The 12332-nt window shown below is 50.2% G+C and overlaps 1 long non-coding RNA gene across 3 annotated transcripts; it reads right to left on the bottom strand.

The window, feature by feature from the left end:
• Positions 1-3507: 3507 nt before the first annotated feature.
• Positions 3508-10003, bottom strand: LOC106004893. Of its 3 annotated transcripts, XR_006607824.1 has the most exons (6): positions 9816-9996; positions 8722-8902; positions 5445-5586; positions 5275-5359; positions 4441-4572; positions 3508-4037 (listed from the first exon to the last, which is right to left on the bottom strand). It is a non-coding gene; the product is annotated as an uncharacterized LOC106004893 (long non-coding RNA). The 3 variants fall into 3 exon arrangements; XR_006607822.1 differs by having other exon boundaries at positions 4441-5359; positions 9816-10003; XR_006607823.1 differs by lacking the exon at positions 5275-5359 and having other exon boundaries at positions 9816-9990.
• Positions 10004-12332: the final 2329 nt, after the last annotated feature.

The following is a 12332-nucleotide window of genomic DNA, read 5'->3' as shown; positions in this document are numbered from 1 at the left end:
TATATTATATACATTATAATTATAATATAATATAGAATATAATAAAGAAATGATATTCTTAAAGAAATCACCTTTTCCAAACATCTGAATTGAAATGGTTTGAATGTTAAACCTGTTTATAATTAGTGAATTATGTCCCTCTTCCTGATGGACTGTGGGGCCCATGAGAAGGGACCATATCTATCCTGTAGTTCCATCGCCTGGTACAGGCCAAGTTCATGTTGACACATCTGCCCGCTCCCCCTCCCCTGGCACATAAGCAGGCACTGCGGGCTAGCCAGAACCCAGGCAGGGCCCTAAGTCCTGTATGCAGAGGCCCACTTGGTCCTCCTGACCAACCCCCATGCAGGAAGTTCTTGATAAGTATTTATTGGGTAAGGAAATTACTACCACTCAGGACCAGGTAGATAGTGGATGGGGAAATGCTTTGTAAACTGTAATGTGTCCAACTCGTGAGGATGTAAAAACTTAGGACCTCTTCCCCTGAAGGCCTAGGATCTCATTCTACTTATGGCTTAGCTGGAGTGCTTTTGGAGATCATACCCTGTGTTCCAGAACTTTCCATCCAATTGCCCCTCAGTCAAAATGTAGCTAGCTTGAACCCCATTGTCCCCTGTGTGACTTATCTTAATGGTCACTAGATGGGATTCCACCACCCACCCCCAGGGATTTTATTTTAACAAAGGAAAGCACAAGCTTGATATCGAACCCCAAAGAAAGACCTGGTGGAACTGTCAAGTTGATATATAGAATTAACCATCACACCTACTGCACACAAGGCCTAGTCCTAGGTGATAGAACTACAACAGTTAAAAAAAAAAAAAGACAAAAATCCTACTTAGTGGAACTTACATGGTAGTGGGGCACGGGGTGTAAGTAGAAAGGCAATGCACAAAATCAATAATAAAAATAGCGTGTTAAATGATGATAAATGTTATAGAGAAAAATAAAGCAATAAAGTAGTAAAAAGGCATACAGAGTGTTGGTTAAATTAATTTTTAAATTTAAATGTATCTGATAAAGATCTAAAGAGGTAAAGGGGAGATCCCTGGAAATATCTGGGAGAAAAGCATTCTGACAGAGGGGACAGCAAGTGCAAAGGCCCTGAGGTAGGAGTGCATTATGCTTATTCAAAATATTGTCATAGTTACATTGGCATAGCATTCTGGTTTGTGCACAAAGCAGTTTGAGTGAGATTTCTGTCACTTGCAGTAAGAAGACTCCTACTGACACAGCTTCTCTGATCACTTCCGAGGAGCAAATGCTTGCTCTCCCGGATCCGCCTATCCGTTGTCTGTACCTCTTACCACATTTATTGTCAGTGCTCTTGGCCTCACACAGCTGCCTTTATTTTAATTCATGTGTTATTCAGAAATAGTGTCAAACACCTGCTGTCTGCCAACCAGTATGCGCACTCCTATCCTAGTCTCAAGATTATTCCCCTTTCACAGATGTGGTCAGGAACGTCCATAGAGAAGCCCTTTTTCCCAGGGCCACGCTCCCAGGCAAGGGCAGAGCTGGGATTTGAACCCAGGCTTGTCCAGCTCCAAGCTTACTGGTTGAAGACACGGGGCACAGACTTGGGAAGAAAGTGAACTTCTCCTTTGGAGCTCATCTGCCGTTCAAGCCACAGCTCCACGGTAGGACAGTGGTACCCTGTCTTCATACCACTTCGGCCAGATGTTCCGTCCGTCATTGAATGTGTATCCCCTCATTTCAGTTCCTATACCCCTTTTAAGGCTAGGATTGCTGTGTCCAGCTCCAGAAGAAGAAAGTGAGGCTCTGACCACCCATAAAAACTCAGGGGTGTTTGCCTGGGCTCCTGGTTCCCACGTCTCCTAATTCCCCCCTTCCTAGGCCCGCAAAGCCCTTTGCCCTGGGCTGCACCTTGCCATCAGCACCCCTTGCTCTGACCTGGGCAGCCTGGCACCCCCTGAGCTGAGACCTTAGAAGTCCAGGAGTCCCGTCACAGAGCCATTGCAGCCCCTAGAGAAGATGCTGGCCCGTGGCCCTATGTCCCGGTTGCCCACCCCAGCTAGGAATCTGGGTTCGCGGGAGGTAGCCCTGCTGCCAGGGCCAGCATCCCACATGCCCTACTCTCCACCTTCTGGTTCCTGGCGGCGTGAAGAATTCTACTTTGTGGTTTGAATTTCTACTCTCCGCTCCCCAGGCCAGGAGAGTGGGTCTGGGCAGCCTAGCTTCCTTGTACAGAAGGCACATCATTTGGAGCTTGAAAACGCAGTCATCGGCTGCAGATTTTGGCTTCTCAACTCAGCTGCGAGCTTCTCAGGGTGGGAGCTAAGTTTGAGGCACTCATAGACTGCTCTTAACCCCAGGGGGCGGCGGGGACTTGCTGGTCCCATCTGTTCTCTCAGAGATGGGGGGCTGGATTCCTGTGGCTGCCCAAAGGAATGACCACAACTTGGGGGCTTAGAACAGCAGAAGCGTACCCTCTCACAGTTGCAGAGGCCCCGAGTCTGAAATCAAAGAGTGGGTAGGCTGGTTTTCTGTAGACTCTGTTGCCTGCCCACCTCCCCCACCTGCCAGCCGTGGCCAGCCACCGTTTGCTTTGGGGCTCTGTCCCTCAGATCTTTGCCTGTGTCTTCAGGCCGCCTTCCCCTTGTGCGTCTTTGCGTCTTCTCCTGTACTTTTAAGGACGCTGTCATTGGGTTCAGAGCCCACCTTAAATCCAGTATGATCTCGTCCGGCGATCCTTCACTTAATTACTTTGGCAAAGATCCTATTTCCAAATAAGGTCACGTTCACAGGTACTGAGCTTAGGACTTGGACCTGTCTTTCTGGGATCACGAGTCAACCCATGGCAGATGGAGAAATGCAGGCGCAGAGGGAAAGGGGTTCGCTCCAGGATCCCATGGAACCTTAAAGCAGCCAGGGACCTGCCTGTTCTCCTGACACTGGCCAGAGCTCTGGCCCAGCCCACAGTCTGTCCTGGGTTCCCAAGATTCTCTGGGAAAGTCTTCAGTGAAAAACCATCTGGAGACTGTCTGGGCTTCGGGGGAGCCTGCCCTTTCCTGTGCGGAATGGCCGAGAACACGATCATGGGAGGGAGTTTCCTCTCCTGGTTGGCTCTATGCCTGGGGCCTGGGCTGGGGGACAGGCCCCACCCTGGGGAAGAGGCTCCGTGCTGCCGGCTCGTGCTGTCCCTTCTCCTATCCCCTTCTCTGTAGAGACCAGAGGAGGCTCTGGTCACTACGGGGAGGGCAAGAGGAACGAGTTTCCCCCTGAGGCTTTCATTCCAGGCAATGCTTCCTGCTGTCCTTGGGAACAGCCAGGGAACCTTGGATGGGATTTAAACTGATGCATCCAACTGTAAATCCTCAGGCCTCAGAGGCTGCAGAGAATAATGGTTAGGATTCTGGCTTTAGGGCCGCCTGGGTGGCTCAGTTGGTTAAGATTTCGGCTCAGGTCGTGATCTCAGGGTCCTGGGATCGAGCCCTGTAGTGGGCTCCCTGCTCAGCAGGGAGTCTGCTTCTCCCCTGTGCCTCCTCCGTTCATGCTCTCATTCTCTCTCTCTGTCTCCCAAATAAATACAATCTTAAAAAAAAAAAAAAATTCTGTCCTCAGAACCCAGACAGCCTTGCTCAGGCCCCAGCTCTGTCATTTGCTGAATCGGTGGCCTTGGGGACATCACTGACTTCTCTAAGTCTCTGTGTTCTCATTGGTAAAACAGGGACAACAGCAGACTGACCCTACTGCAGTTATTAAAAGGATTAACCTAAGCACAGAAAGCCATTATCACAGAGCCGGTAGGAAGGGGAGGAGAGATGGCCATTGTCATCGCCTATAAACTGTGGGTGTCATTGACAGCGAGCTCAGGCTAAGGGTAAAGTCAAATGTCTGCTGTGATCAAATTATTATGACTTCTAGCCCCCAGCTCTTCCTTGCTGGAAGTTTCTCTCCTCTTCCCAGGTGTCATAGGAGCCCCAGGGTCTTGCTTTTCTGTGCAAATTAGAATTCAGGTCCTCCTGTAGCGAATGAGCAGGAGCCATTTGAGTCAATCCAGGTTTTAAGAACTTCTAAGAGAAAAAGGGGGACAGAGTCATGGCCAGTCTGATGTCACATACATTCAGGCCTGGTCGGGACCCAAGAAGCAAAAGAGAACCTTAGACTGGTCTCTAGTACCTGTGGCTGAGACAGAATCCTGGGGTCTGCCCTCTTCTTATAATGTGGGACCCCCCCATCCCAGGGCGGCCAGATCTGGGAGTCAAGCTGCTGGGGCTAGGGCTATGGTACTCTGGTCTCCTTGTGGGCATCAGGTTTATGGTGCTAATCATGGCCATGGGGACTGCCCCCGCTCTCCTGGAAGACCTTTGGGCCGCCCTGCAAATCCGCCCACCCCCTGGCCAGCAACCCTTGGGTTCTGCATAGCCCAGGATGAGATGTGAGTTTGGGTTGTTACGTGTCAAACCAAATACTCACTTTCTTTCCCGTGGAATTTTACCATCTAGAACGAGGATCCAGAACCTGAGACATCGGGCAGTGTGGGATATCCCGGCAGTCGGGGTTGGTCTTCTCTGGGCAGAACCATGGGCCTCTTTCTGCCAGCAGTTCCTGAGAACCACGTTGGACAGGACCCACAGACAGGAAGAGTGAGCAGCCTTATCCTTACTGATGGGGTCACAGGGACTTAAGGTGTGTATGTGGGGGGGGGGTGGTCTTGGGGCATAGCAGGGGGCAACAGCTAAATTAAATTCCTTCTGGCCCCTCTGGCCCCTCCCAGCTCTGCATCTCTGCCACCAGTTCCCACGAGCCCGCCCTCCTGCCTCAAAATGTGCCTTGCCCGGGGACTGAGTCTAGTCCTGTGTCAGGCCTACCCCAACTTCTCTGGAGTTCTGGCAAAAAACACATTCTACCTCTCTCCAGATAGGAGCCTCACATACTCTGGGCTGTGGAATTTAGGTTGTGTGAGGCCAACAAGGGTTCACGGTGCCAGGAGGGAATGGCCAAGGAGAAAACAAGATAAAGGTGAGTCCCTGCCCCCGTGCCTCCCAGTGGTGGGTATGCAAATGCACGCATTTGCAGTCCGCCTCATGAGACAGCCAGGGAGAGACCAAGTCTCATTTTGTGTGGATGGCCTTCTTGGGTGCAAGTGGGGGTCTGGAAAGATCCATGGGAGAGAGTAAAGCTTGGATCCAAAGCCATAGGCAAGGACGCAAAATAATGGAGATTTTTCAGTCCCCAGAATCTCCGAATCATGGAACGTTAGGTTCTAAGAATCATGGAGTCGCAGCCAAGAAAAGGACCCTAGCTCACCCAGTGGGATTTCCTCATTTTACAGATGTGGGCAGGGAGCTGGCGATTTCAGGGCAAGCCTCATTCCTGAAGGATGAGCTCCTCCCTGTGCAAGACAGGGAGGTCACAGGGGATCCCTCACCCCTCGACCCCCAAGCCCCCTGGCCAGTCCCTAGAGCCAACTTGCCCACCTATGCACGGGAAGAGGGACGCCCACAGCCACAGCAGGAAGCGAGCTGACCTAGGTCTGTTGGCCTCCAGCCAGGCTCCGGTGGCCTCCGAATTTGTATCCTTGGCCCTCGAAGGGCTTCCTGGAGCCACCCCCAGCAGTTCCTTGGATACATAAATAAAGACTCTGGGTAAGATGTCACCACCCCCAATCAAGCAAGAAGGCAAGTTTTGTGGCCAGAGAGACTGCTCTTCTGTAAGCAACTTTGGAAACACTGGCCACCAGCTGTCTTTTCCAGAAGCCCACGTCTGGAGAGGTTAGCAGACCTCTGAGGTGGTCGGTTCCATTGGGGCAGAATGGGGAGAGTGGGCTCAGCCAGGGATCTGCAGACCCACAGGATGCCCAGATCCCACCCCCGACCCTCTTGGAGCATCAGCTCCTGGGCACACTAATGCTTTACAAGATGCTATCCGGGCGGTCCCTGGGCCAGAGCAACAGCAGCCCCGCTTCGGGACCTGACCCCATCGTAGAGAACAGTCATGAGCTGACTCATCCACAAGAACACCCCCTTTTGGGGGCCTTGTTTCTTCTTCCCTCCAATCTCACGGCTCCAGGGAGAACTTCCAGAAACGGTCCGCTGCTTTTGCTATGGGGCAGGGGATGGGACCCGGGCTGGGGAATCCGAGAACCCCATTGCCCCGGCCACAAGGAACCAGCGGGACGTGGGACACAAAGAATCTTCTTACTTCATCTGGAGGGGGAGATGCCCTTACATCCACAGTCCTGGAACCAGGAGGCCGGGAGTTGGAATAGGCACGACGTTCTGTTCTCTCTGCTACAAGAAAAACCTACCTATACTGGGACTGAATGAGGTTGGTACCCCAGAAGAAACACAGAGCTGGGGAAAAGGAAAGACAGAGAGAGAGAGAGAGAGAGAGACCTATGACCATGATGAGGTCCCTAATCTCAGGACATAAAGGTTCACGAGCTGCCTGAAACCTGTAGATTTCCCTTTGGTTTCATGAGCTAGATCAGCAGCTCACGTTCTATCTACCTGCACATGGCAGTCCAGAAGGCACACACAAGCCCGGAATGAAAGGTGTATGATTCTCATGAAACAATGTTTATACCATTATTAGGTATGATTTACTTATTTATTTGAGAGCGTGAACATAGGCTGTGAGTAGCGGCAGAGTGAGAAGCAGAAGCAGGTTCCCTGTTGAGCAGAGAGCCCGAGGTGGGGCTCCATTCCAGGACCCTGAGCTCAGGCCCTGAGCCAAAGGCAGACGCTTCACCAACTGAGCCACCCTGGTGCCCCTGAATGATACATTCTGATACTTTCTATTCTATTCCATGCCATTTTCTTTTCCTACCAGTGGAGATCCATTAACTTCGTCTCCTGACATACTCAAGGTTGTGATCTACAGTAGAAAAACCACCAAACAAACAAAAACCAAAAAAACCACCAAGCTCGGTCAGTAGCCTTCCAATAAATCCATTGTTTTTGCCAAAGCTAGTTCAAGTTGGGTTTGCCACTTGCAACTCCCAAAATATGCTGCTGGAATTCACCCCTTGCACGCTCTTGGCCGCCTATCCAGCCTCGTGCCCCCCACGCTGGACCAGGCGACTGTGAGGAATACAGTCTGTGTCTATATATTCCTCCGTGGAAGGGTGCTGCAGGTTCCTGGGATGGGCTTTAGCGGCAGGAGAACAGGGATGCATGCAGACCTCGATTCTAACACCAACCCTGGCACTTAGTGGTGTCAGACACTGTGCCCTTGGGTAAGGTGCCCAGACCCACAAGCCTCAGTCTTGGCAACTGTAAATTGGGCTTATATTCCTTGCCTCTTAGATGGACTACATGGAAAGAATGAGTTCATGTGTGAAACTCTCTGTGATATTGTGATTTATAATAAGAAACATATTTTAGGGGCACCTGGGCAGCTCAGCCAGTTAAACATCTGTCTCCAGCTCAGGTCACGATCTCAGGGTCCTGAGATCGAGCCCCACATCGGACTCCCTGCTCAGTGGGTAGTCTGCTTCTTCCTCTCCCCCTGCTGCTCCCCCTGCTTGGACTCTCTTGCTCAAACACACTCTCTCAAATAACTAAATAAATAAAAATCTTAAAAAAAAAACATATTTTGGGAGTGCCTGGATGGCTCAGTCAATTAAGCACCAGATTCTTGGCTTAGACTCAGGTCATAATCTCAGGGTTGTGAGATCGAGCCCAGTGTCAGGTTCTGTACTCAGCCCGAGTCTGCTTGAGATTCTCCCTCTCCCCTCTATCCCTCCTTCACCCTCTTAAATAAATAAATAAATCTTTAAAAAAAAAAAAAAGGAAATGGATTTTTTTGGTCTTCAACTCCAATCTGGGCACAGAACTCCTAAAACCCTTGGGATTTCCTAAATCCCAATGAAGGTGTCTTTTGCTAAGTTCATAAGGTCATTTTTAGAATGCTCCTACATCACCTGAAAACGGGGGCTGGTTTCCAGCGGAGCCAACTATGTGATTAGAGGGTTGGAACTCTCAGTATTCCCCCTTACCGGGGGATGAGAGAGGGAAAGAGGCTGGAGATTTGAGTTTGATTCCCCGTGGCCAATGATTTACTCAGTCATGCCTATGGAGTGAAGCCTGAAGTTCCTGACATCAAGCCCCACATCAGGCTCCCAGCTTAGTGGGAAGTCTGCTTCTCCCTCTCACTGGAGAGGGCACAGAAGCTCCACACCTTTGCCCCAGACCTAGCCCTGTGTCTGTCTTCCATCCATCCATCTGTTCCTGACTTCGATCCTTTTGTGACAATCTGGCATTCTAAGTTTGTGAGCCCCTTCCCAAATTAACTGAACCCAAGGAGGAGGTCATGGGGACCTCTGATCTATAGTCACTAGGTCAGAAACACAGGTGACAGCCTGGACTTGCGGGCTCCGTCTGCAGGTGGGGGAGGGGCATACTTACAGGACTGAGCCCCTAACCTGTGGATCTGATGCCATCTCTGGGGAGACAATATCAGAACTGAATTAAATTGCAGTCAGTCATCTCTCTGGTGTCAGAGACTTGTTTGCTGGTGTGGGGAAGTGCACATGTAGGAAGCAGGTGCAGAATTGTACGCTCCAGGCACAGGGATCCAATGCAATGTTCTGCACTTGGCGGTTCCCATCCCTCCAAGCCCACAATCACAGAAATCTGGATTTCTCAGGCGGGGTAGGAGAAGGAGGGGAATGTGCCCCTAAGAGCATCTTAAAATATCCCATGAAAGGTGAGTCCAGTGTGTGTAACAAAGCGATAGCAGAGACATGCGTACCTGGTGATGGTCTTCCCATTGTCAAGGTGAACTCACTGGACCCTTGCAGGAACTGGGAGAGGGTGCTGGAGGCGAATGAGGACAAGCAGGAAGGACCGGGTTCAGTGCTCTCTGCCCTTTGACTGCTGCCTCTCTGCTCCCTTCCACTGAGGCCCTGGGGCTTCCAGGGCTGATTGCAATGCTGTGGGGACAGGAAGGGAACTTTCACTGCATTTGGCAAATTGTGCTCCCCAGGCACGCAAGGAGGGAAGAGATTGCCAGAATCCAGGAATTTCCGGGGTCAGGGTGTTCCTTTGGCCCTTTCTCCCCAGCACATGGCGGTCGCTTTCTGAGCTAAGGTTGCCCAAGGATCACAAGATCCCTTTGGGGCTATGAGTCCTGGAGCTGTGGTTTAGGATTTTTCCAACAGTGGCCCTAAAGCGCCCTGTTCTGAGGGTCCCAGCTGGATATAGCTGTGCCGGTGTCCCTACTGCCAGGCACCTTGGGGGTGGGGGGTGCCTGTCGGCTGCTTGGCTGTCTTCCATGTGCAATCCTGGGGGCCTCCCTGGCAGCTCTAGGAAGGAAGAGAGAGTACCTGTCTGCAGCTCGGGGCACGCAGGAGCAGAGAAGAGCAAGTCCTGCAGGAGAGTTCTACACAAAATCAACATCATAGTCACTTCCAAGGGCACAGCTCAGTGGCAGTGAGTACATTCACGTGGTCTTGCCGCCATCACCACCACCACCACCCCCGCCCCCGCCTCGACACACACACACACACACAACATCCACCCCAGGGAGCTTTTCATCTTGCAAAACTGAAAGACATGGTGTCCCCATTAAACACTAAATTCCTATTCCTTCCATCCCCCAGCCCGACAACCACCATCCTCCTCTCGGTCTCCATGAGTCTGAGTCCTCTAGGGATCTCATCCAAGTGGGATCAGAGTGTAGTTGTCCTTTTGTAGCCAGTTTCTTTCACCACACGTAGAGCTTCCCAGGCTGATCTGTGGCAGAGCAGGTGTCAGAGTTTCCTTCCCTTTGAAGGTTGACCAGTAGTCCGTCCAATGTGTTGACTATATTGTATGTGAAACAAGCATATTTCAGTGCGCGCTTACCTCATTTTGTTTATCCGCGGACACTGGGTGGCATCTACCTTCTCACTATTGTGAATAATGCTGCTGTGAACACGGGCGTGCAAATATCTCTGAGACTCGGCTTCTAATTCTTTTGCATCTATAACCAGAAGTGGCAATGCTGGATTATGGTAATTTCAGTTTCAGGTGGTGAGGAACCCCATCCTGTTTTCTGCATGGGTGGTGCCATTTTACTTTCCCACCAGCACCACACAAGGGTTCCAGTCTCCCCACATCCTTGCTAACACTTGTTTTCTAAAAAAATTTTCTTGAAGGTTTTACTTATTTATTTGAGTGCGCACTTGTGAGAGAGAAGACGAGCAGGGGGTGGGAGACGGGTAGAGCAAGAGGGAGAAGCAGACTCCCCACTGTGCAGGGAGCCCCACGCAGGACTTGATCTCAGGACCCCGGGATCATGACCTCAGCTGATGGCAAACGCTTAACCGACTGAGCCACCGAGGTGCTCCTGAAATTTTTTTTAATAATCGCCATCTTAATAGGTATAAGGGGGCAGGATCCTGTGGTGATGGGGAACTCAGCTGTTCGCCTGCTCATCTGCAGGAAGCGACATGCCGGGGACTGCAGAGGGAGTAGCGTGGACTTCTGTCTCGCAGGATTCTTGCAAGCAACAGCCCATGCGCTCTTTCTTCCAATAACCAAAGTGCAGAGCCCAGGAACCACTGGGTAGGGGGCAAGGGGCACCGTCTGTCCCAAAATGTGGCTTCCCATCCCATGACTTGAGGCTCTATGTGTCCAGAGGTTTTGATATTCCTCCAAAGGGGGAATACGGTCACCAGTTTACTTAGTAATTGTTCAGCTCAAGCTGAAAATGTGAGCTGGCCTTTCCAACAGCACACGTAGCTTCATCGAGCTATCATTAACATACCATACATTCCACCCATCAAAAGGACACATTAGTGGTTTTTAGTACATTCCTAGAGTTGGGCAACCACCAGAAGTGTCTCCAGAACATCTTCTTTTTTAAAAAGATTTTATTTACTTATTTGACAGACAGAGATCACAAGTAGGCAGAGAGGCAGGCAGAGAGAGAGGGGGAAGCAGGCTTCCCGCTGAGCAGAGAACCCGATGTGGGCCTCGATCCCAGAACCCTGAGATCATGATCTGAGCCGAAGGCAGAGGCTCAACCCACTGAGCCACCCAGGCACCCATTTCCAGAACATCTTCATCACCTCCAAAAGAAACCCCACGGCCATGAGCAATCACTCTCCATTCCTCCCTCCCCCTGGGGCCCCTGGAAGCCAGCATTCTCCTTTCTGTCTCTGGGCACTTGTCTACTCTGGAAACACCATATAAACGGAATCACACTCTGTGTGGTCCTCTGTGCCTGGCTGCTGTCACTCAGCATGACCTCAGGGTCTATCCATGTCGTAACGTATGCCAGGGACCTGATCCTTTGGTATTGCCAAAGGAATATTCCATTGTACGGATGGAGACCATATGTTGTTGAGCCATTCACGAGGTGATGGGCACTGGGCTGTATGCACTCTTTGACTGTTATGAATAATGCCTCTGTGAACATTCATGCCCAAGTTTGAGATACATATTTTCATTTCTCTTGGGTGTATACCTGGGATTGAAATTGCTGGATTATATGGTACTTCTATGTTTATCTTTTTTTTTTTTGGATCCAGAAGAAGATGGATTTACTTAACAAAATCCCAACTTTTCGGACCAATATCCATTTTTCTGACTTTTTAAAAATCGAAGCAAAATACATAGGACATAGAATTAGCTAATTTTTTAAAAAATTATTTATTTATTTTGGTGTGTGTGTGTCTGGGGGGGGGGAACAGAGGAAGAGGAAGAGGGAGAATCCCAAGAAGACACCCTCTGAGAGCAGACCCCAATATGGGGCTAGATCTTACAACTCATTAGATTGTGACCTGAGCCAGAATCCTAAGTAAGACACTCAATTGACGGAGTCACCCAGGTGCCCCTGAATTAGGTATTTTAAAGCAAACAATTCAGTGTTTAGTACATTCGTTTTGGGGGGTGGGTTTGAAAAGATTTTATTTATTTATTAATTTATTAATTTATTTAATTTATTTATTTATTTGACAGAGAAAGAACACCAGCAGGAGAAGCAGCGGGCAGAGGGAAAGGGAGAAGAAGGCTTTCCCCCAAAATTTGCTTCTCAGTTTTTGGCCAAGATCAAGTGTAGGCTTCCCCCCAAAGCAGGGAGCCTGATGTGGGACTTGATCCCAGGATCCTGGGATCAGGACCTGAGCTGAAGATAGACACTTAACTGACTGCGCCACCCAGGCACTCCAGGGTTTAGTACATTCGTAGTGGGGTACAACCATCACTTCTCCCTGGTTCCCGAATGTTTTCATCACCCCCAAAAGAAACCTTATGCCCATTAAGTGGTTACTCCCCAAGCCCTCTCCCTCTGGTCTCCCTGGCAACCACCAGCCTGCTTTGCGTCTCTATAAACTTAGCTGTTTTAGGTATTTCACGGAAATGGAATCATGCAACATG

Source organism: Mustela putorius, unplaced genomic scaffold (genome assembly GCF_011764305.1).
Source record: "Mustela putorius furo isolate JIRA1106 unplaced genomic scaffold, ASM1176430v1.1 tig00000738_pilon_pilon_pilon, whole genome shotgun sequence".
Lineage (NCBI taxonomy): Eukaryota > Metazoa > Chordata > Mammalia > Carnivora > Mustelidae > Mustela > Mustela putorius.
Note: the sequence above shows the minus strand (reverse complement) of the source record. Positions and strands in the feature narration are given on the sequence as shown.